The sequence below is a fragment of the Halichoeres trimaculatus genome, unplaced genomic scaffold (assembly GCF_033239565.1).
Source record: "Halichoeres trimaculatus isolate MK-OKI-2021-1 unplaced genomic scaffold, fHalTri1.1 fHalTri1_scaffold_15, whole genome shotgun sequence".
NCBI lineage: Eukaryota > Metazoa > Chordata > Actinopteri > Labriformes > Labridae > Halichoeres > Halichoeres trimaculatus.
The window spans coordinates 1,222,019-1,228,425 of NW_027437193.1; positions in this window are offsets into that span (position 1 = coordinate 1,222,019).

The following is a 6,407-nucleotide window of genomic DNA, read 5'->3' on the forward strand; positions in this document are numbered from 1 at the left end:
ATACATATATATAAAATATGTATATATATATATATATATATATATATATATATATATATATATATATATATATATATATATATATATATATATATACATATTTTATATATATGTATATAAATATTTATATACATATTTTATATATATACAGTTACAACACACACAGATATATATATGCACATTTCTATGTATATATAAGAAATATACATATGTGTGTGTATATATCATATATATATATATATATATATATATATATATATATATATATATATATATATATATATATATATATATATATTTATATTTGTTTATATGATTAATATACATACGTGTGTGTGTATATATATATACATGTATATAATGACCCATCAGTTAATTTTAGCAGTGGCACTAAAGTCTATAAATAGGAGCCTCTTTGATGATCAGGCTCAAGATTTACAATGCGATGCAGATAATGACAGACCCTTCCTCCGTTCACAGATGCAGAAAACAAGCCCGCTCCTCTGAACGTTACAAAGAAGGCCCCTTTTGATAGACCCGAAGAAATCCTGGAGCCAAGGTGTCTCAGTTTACAGACAGCTCAAGATCCAAGACTTTCTTCTGAGCTCACAAGGACATCCTGACATTCTCCCACAGGTCAAGACCTGTGGGAGAATGTCAGGATGTCCTGTGGGAGACATTTTCAGCTTCATGGAACATGGAACTGATGATGATGTCACGATGGCCTTGGATCGAGACCATAGTGACATCATCAGTGTCAGTGTTTGATTTCAGATTCAGCCTGTGAGTCTGAGATGAAACCCTGAGTCCACAAAGACCAAAGTTCACGGAATCACAAGCCTCCCTAAACCATGGACCTCCTTCAGGTAAGACCCCTCTCATTATTGTTACAATCATTAGATTAATTAAATTATTTTGTAATAATATGCTGTGTAGTATTTTGCAACAATAGGTAACATTTACATTCCAACCATTTCATTTGGTAAACTTTGACTAAATGGTACCCTGGAGGCAGTGCCTCTCACCCTCCTTGTTGCCCATCTTTTTAAAAAACACCTGCTAAAGAGCCCATTGGGAGCCAAAATGTGTGTGAAAGTCCTCCTGGTTGGAAAAACACACTGAACAACTTTTTTCGGTGGCAAAAACGAGTGCTGTATGTGCCTTTTTTCCTCTTTGCCCCTGCCCTTTGAAAAGTCTGTGCACTCCACTGCATCATAATGTACTTTGTGTTGAGTGGTTTTCTAATGTTGCGCGTTACGAAGCGATAAACACATCGTGATCAGGTGGAGTTGATCTCATGGCACAAAGCTAAATTGGGCAGGAGTTTAAGAAAAACGCTGATCTTATTGGTGTTAGCATGCCTTTTCAATGACACAGCACACTTTAACAAGAGTTTCTGAGACCCCGTTTACACGACAACGTTTCTTTTGGAAACTCTAAAACACAGAGAAAAAAATCTGCATTAACACAGAAACGCTAAAGGACTGAAAACGCTGCAGTAAGGAAGCCTATAGCGAAGCCTATAGCGCCAACTACAGGCCCAGCCTGTAGTTGGCGCTATAACCATCACCAGAAGCTGCTCTTGGGAGATCTCCACCGAAGTAGAGTTGAGCCAATCATCTGGTGCGTTGCAAACAACAGGACAAAAGTATCGTTGCTACAATACAGCGGGTCCAGACTGGTCCAGTTCTCACATCGAGCTCTTCCATTAAGAAAACCTGGAGCCAAGGTGTCTGAGTTCACAGACAGCTCAAGATCCAAGACTTTCTTCTGAGCTCACAAGGACATCCTGACTTCCTCCCACAGGTCAAGCTACATGGAACATGGAACTGTGATGTCACAATGGCCTTGATCCAAGACCATTGTGACATCACAGTTCCATGGAGCTTCATGGAACTGTGATGTCACAGTGGCCTTGATCCAAGGCCACTGTGACATCATCAGAGTGTCAGAGTGTTTGGTTTCAGGTTCAGTCTGTGAGTCTGAGGTGAAGCCTGTGGACCTGAGTCCACAAAGACTTTAGTTCATTATGAGGTAAAGAAGGTGATGAAGCCATGTTGATGCTTTTGCTACATGTTTAATGGAGCAGCTTAGCGTCTGCGTCGCACAACTCTCCTACGTCTGCGAGCAGCAGTGGACCTGCGGGCCCTCCTGCGTCTGCGGACGGGGCGAGAGGCTCTTCTTCGTCTACGTGGCATTGTAAATCCTGACCTGACCATCAAAGAGGCTCCTATTTATAGACTTTAGTGACACTGCTATACATTACCTGATGGGTCATCATACACATTATATACGTTTAACATGTTATATATGTTGTATATATGTTACACATGTTACATATGTAACACATGAGTTGGGTCAGGATATATATGATGGCCTTCTGAGCCCAATGACCTCAGCGTGTGGTCAGAGCTGGACCAGGTCTGGACCAGATCAGCTGCTAAAGACTCAGACTGCTCTAGGTTCAGACTGTAACATAAACATGTGTAACATATTGTATATCATACATGTGCATAGAAGGATGTTGCTGATACTGTTGCCGTGTCAACAGAAAGCCGACATTTCCAGTGGAAACTCTGACTTCACACTCTGCTTTGCATGAGCACATACAATAGAACATTGAGACAGCAGGAAAACAGTATTGATGCTACAATCATCACAATCTACCATGTTGTGCTTGTGCTGCTCATTTTGCTGAATCTGTGACTGTCTTCACCATCATGTGTTATACATGTTATATATGTTGTATATATGTTACACATGTCTGAACCTAGAGCAGTCAGAGACTTAAGCAGGTAACCTGGTCCAGACCTGGTCCAGCTCTGACCACACGCTGAGGTCATTGGGCTCAGAAGGCCTTCATATATATCCTGACCCAACTCATGTGTTAACATACGTAACATGTGTAACACATATACAACATATATAACATGTATATAAGGTATATAATGTGTATGATGACCCATCAGGTGATGTATAGCAGTGTCTCTAAAGTCTATAAATAGGAGCCTCTTTGATGGTCAGGTCAGGATTTACAATGCCACGTAGACGAAGAAGAGCCTCTCGCCCCGTCCGCAGACGCAGGAGGGCCCGCAGGTCCACTGCTGCTCGCAGACGTAGGAGAGTTGTGCGACGCAGACGCTAAGCTGCTCCATTAAACATGTAGCAAAAGCATCAACATGGCTTCATCACCTTCTTTACCTCATAATGAACTAAAGTCTTTGTGGACTCAGGTCCACAGGCTTCACCTCAGACTCACAGACTGAACCTGAAACCAAACACTCTGACACTCTGATGATGTCACAATGGCCTTGATCCAAGGCCACTGTGACATCACAGTTCCATGAAGCTTCATGGAACTGTGATGTCACAATGGCCTTGATCCATGGCCATTGTGACATCATCAGTTCCATGTTCCATGAAGCTTGACCTGTGGGAGAAAGTCAGGATGTCCTTGTGAGCTCAGAAGGAAGTCTTGGATCTTGAGCTGTCTGTGAACTCAGACACCTTGGCTCCAGGTTTTCTTAATGGAAGAGCTCGATGTGAGAACTGGACCAGCCTGGACCAGATCCACTGAGATAGATTCAAACTGCCGTAGGCCTAGACTGATATAAGCTTAAGCCTGTTTCCACAGAGCAGTTCAGTTTGGTTTAGTCTCTGCATGTACACACTCTGTGGTGTTTTGGGGACAGACCCTCAAACTACACTAGATTGATCCGACCTCAGAAGGTGGAGCTAGAAACACAGTCTGCTGATTGGTGGAAAGAATGGTCACTTCCTGTGTGACAGCGGCTGCTGTATTTCTCCTGGTGGCTCTCAGTCTTCTCTGAAACAAAGCTTGATTGATCTTTGTAACAAAGAGACACATGGAAATCACAGAGGAGATGAATTGCTGGATGTCTTCAACGTTGCTCTTTGTTTACTGTGTTTTTCTTTTCTTCTTTGTTGGATTTATTACATGTGTCACGCTGATATGGCGTCACACTATTATTTCACTGACACTGCAATCAGCATCCAGTTACACGCCGCCTACCAAGAAGGACACAGTTTGCTGTATAAACACCAACAGGATCGGGCTTCACTGATCCAACCAGAACCAAACTGTTCTGATCCAAACCAGACTGCTTGGACCAGCTCTACTGAGATTGTCTGAGTCTACAGTGGTGTGAGTCCATCTCAGCGGATCTGGTCCAGGCTGGTCCAGTTCTCACATCGAGCTCTTCCATTAAGAAAACCTGGAGCCAAGGTGTCTGAGTTTACAGACAAGATCCAAGACTTTCTCCTGAGCTCACAAGGACATCCTGACTTTCTCCCACAGGTCAAGCTTCATGGAACATGGAACTGATGATGTCACAATGGCCTTGGATCAAGGCCATTGTGACATCACAGTTCCATGGAGCTTCATGGAACTGTGATGTCACAGTGGCCTTGATCCAAGGCCATTGTGACATCATCAGAGTGTCATAGTGTTTGGTTTCAGGTTCAGTCTGTGAGTCTGAGGTGAAGCCTGTGGACCTGAGTCCACAAAGACTTTAGTTCATTATGAGGTAAAGAAGGTGATGAAGCCATGTTGATGCTTTTGCTACATGTTTAATGGAGCAGCTTAGCGTCTGCGTCGCACAACTCTCCTACGTCTGCGAGCAGCAGTGGACCTGCGGGCCCTCCTGCGTCTGCGGACGGGGCGAGAGGCTCTTCTTCGTCTACGTGGCATTGTAAATCCTGACCTGACCATCAAAGAGGCTCCTATTTATAGACTTTAGTGACACTGCTATACATTACCTGATGGGTCAGTATACACATTATATACCTTATATACATGTTACATATGTTATACATGTTTTGTATGTTGAATATATGTTAGATATATGTTACATGTTTTATATATGTTAAATATATGTTTTACATGTTATATAGTAATATATATATGTTATACATTTTATTGACCTTATATATATATAAAATAAACATGTTATATATGTTATATATATATATATATATATATATATATATATATATGTTACACACAATATATATGTTATACACAATATATATGTTACACATGTTATATATGTTAAATATGTGTTATATTTATGTTGCATATGTTACAAGTGAGTTGGGGTCGAGATATATATGATGGCCTTCTGAGCCCAATGACCTCAGCTTGTGTTCAGGTCTGGACCAGGTCTGGACCAGATCAACTGCTAAAGACTCAGGAAACTCATGTGTTAACATACATATATATTTATGTTTGAAGCTGTAGCAGTCTCAGTCTTTAGCAGTTGATCTGGTCCAGACCTGGTCCAGCTCTGACCACAAGCTGAGGTCATTCGGCTCAGAAGGCCATCATATATAACCTGACCCAACTTATGTGTTACATATGTAACATGTGTAACATATATATATATATATATATATATATATATAAAACATATATATATATATATATATATATATATATATATATATATATATATATATATATATATATATATATATATATATATATATATATAAAACATATATAACATGTAAAACATATATATATATATATATAACATGTATATAACATATATAATATATATAATGTGTATAATGACCCATCAGGTAATGTATAACAGTGTCTCTAAAGTCTATAAATAGGAGCCTCTTTGATGGTCAGATCAGGATTTACAATGCCACGTAGACGAAGAAGAGCCTCTCGCCCCGTCCGCAGACGCAGGAGGGCCCGCAGGTCCACTGCTGCTCGCAGACGTAGGAGAGTTGTGCGACGCAGACGCTAAGCTGCTCCATTAAACATGTAGCAAAAGCATCAACATGGCTTCATCACCTTCTTTACCTCATAATGAACTAAAGTCTTTGTGGACTCAGGTCCACAGGCTTCACCTCAGACTCACAGACTGAACCTGAAACCAAACACTCTGACACTCTGATGATGTCATAATGGCCTTGATCCAAGGCCACTGTGACATCACAGTTCCATGAAGCTTAATGGAACTGTGATGTCACAATGGCCTTGAGCCATGGCCATAGTGACATCATCAGAGTGTCAGAGTGTTTGGTTTCAATTACCTCGTGCATGTTTCTCTGTGGGAGAAAGTCAGGATGTCCTTGTGAGCTCAGGAGAAAGTCTTGGATCTTGAGCTGTCTGTGAACTCAGACACCTTGGCTCCAGGTTTTCTTAATGGAAGAGCTCGATGTGAGAAGTGGACCAGCCTGGACCAGATCCACTGAGACAGACTCAGACCACTGCAGACCCAGAACGATAACTCAGTAGAGTGGTCCTGGCTGGTCCAGTTCTGATATCCACTCCACCTTCTGGGGACTGCTTCAGAGCCTCTTCCTGTCCGCTCAGACTCACCCCAACAGATCTCTGGGTTGAGCCCAACCCCTGGTCTGACAGTAAAGAG